The following is a 2035-nucleotide window of genomic DNA, read 5'->3' on the forward strand; positions in this document are numbered from 1 at the left end:
CAATTGCGAATAACATTGGACATTGAAACGGAAGCAACTACGAAAATCAAGTCAAGCCAATCGAACTGCCAGCACGAGCTGCCATTACCATTTGCCCAGTGAAGGGCTGCAGAGCATGCACTCGACTGAAACACACCGCGCATCACACAAATGGGGCGACTGCTAAAAAGAAATATAGAAACAAACCCAATATTGCAGTTAGCCCTTGTTGCAATCATTCAATATGCGTAGCATATGCAAATACACAATAATAACCAAATATTTTTATATGCGCCAACTCTGTAAATATATAAAGTATATAGGAAATAAACATACTTCGTCATCTAGTGTAGGAACTTAATTTCGATCAAAATTAAATATTTTAACTAGTAAATGTGTGACCAACAAATGTGACTATACTAACTAGTACAGTGAGGACAGCTAGAAGAAAAGGAATCGGAGACCATATTATTCAATTTAAATCAAATGATTCAAATGATCGAAAATGATCAATCATTAGCAATTTTCTTCAACGATAAGCAAATGTCACCCATAATTGATAACTTATCTAGCGAAGCTCATTTCAAGGGGTATATACTTATTATTATTATATTAAAGTATATATGTATGCAGACTGATCTTATGTGTAGTTTAAGCTAATAGACATATGCACACACAATGCTATACTCAACTCATCACCGTGATCAAGTGTATATGGAGTACATTGTTCTTCTGCCCTTAATATAACATTATACAAAACCTTTTATACCTAGAATTCCGTTCTTGATGGGTTCATAGAACTTCATTACTGTCTATACACATGCATATATATATGTATATGTAAATATATGTTGGGTTTGGGTGAATTGAGTCACCCCATTAATACTTTTTCAACTGCGCTCTCTATAGAACTCAGAATGTGCTTTAATTGCTCATTGAGAGTGACTGATTTAGAGCAATTGCCGAACAGAATATATTAATAATTGGATAACCAATATATCATTAAAAGCACTCTAATTTTATTTTATCTAATTTTTTTTTTTTTTTCATTTTAAGCTTTTACGAAAATAAGATCACATTATACTTTGACACACACTCTCTCTCTCTCTCTCCTCTCTCTCTCTCCTCACTCTCTCTCTCTACTCTCTCTCTCTCTCTCTCTCTCTCTCTCTCTCTCTCTCTCTCTCTCTCTCTCTCTTTCTCTCTCTCATGCAAACACAAACTCAAATAATATTTTTAGCCTTCCAAGCAGGGTACCAACGAGGAGACACCATCATAAAATTGAACAAAGTTGACCAATTTTTAAAGATCATCCCACTCACTCAAATCTACAATACCACATCATAGCAATTCTACATATTTTGTACCCGTGCTTTACATCGTCTTCATCAGGAACTCTCACCACTTAAGCTGCCGATTATTCCAGCGAGGGGAGTCACTATTGAATTCTCTGAAATTGCGCTTAGAGATAGAATTTATTAGAATCTCTCTCATGTCCAGCCTGAACATTCAAATGTCATTCAAGTGTCGCGCATTATACAATCATTTTAGAGTCCAATGACTGCTGTCTGTGGAACAAAGTTCAGACTTGAGCTGGGCATAGCGATAAACTCATTTCATAAATCGTAGCTAGATAACTCAACTCAAAGTTCCTGACCTCACCTAACCTGATGCTGGGGAGAGCGAGGGGTCAGAGCAGATGCTGCCCGTCGCTGGTCTCGGATGTCGCTGTTCTGTTGAGCCACACAAGCTTATTTAACCGGGCAATTAGCTAAATGAGGAGCATACGAAAGCTCAAGCCGCACGCTCGCAAAGGAAATGTTAAATTGCTCACGGTGTATGTATGTATTTGCCCATAATGACTACAGACCCTTTCGATCTTACTTGGTTTTCGCTTAATTACAGCAGCGAGAGTGAATTTCACTTGAGCGTAACAGACATTTCACTTAACATTTATGTTGGAGAGAATTACTTGGAGTGGCTCGAGTCGGCGCCTTCTTACATCATCCACTCAACTGGCCGGCTACCCAGACAGTCCAAGCAGTCCAAGCTGTCC

The sequence above is a fragment of the Drosophila navojoa genome, chromosome X, assembly GCF_054131105.1.
Source record: "Drosophila navojoa isolate 15081-1374.11 chromosome X, UAZ_NAV_1.0, whole genome shotgun sequence".
Lineage (NCBI taxonomy): Eukaryota > Metazoa > Arthropoda > Insecta > Diptera > Drosophilidae > Drosophila > Drosophila navojoa.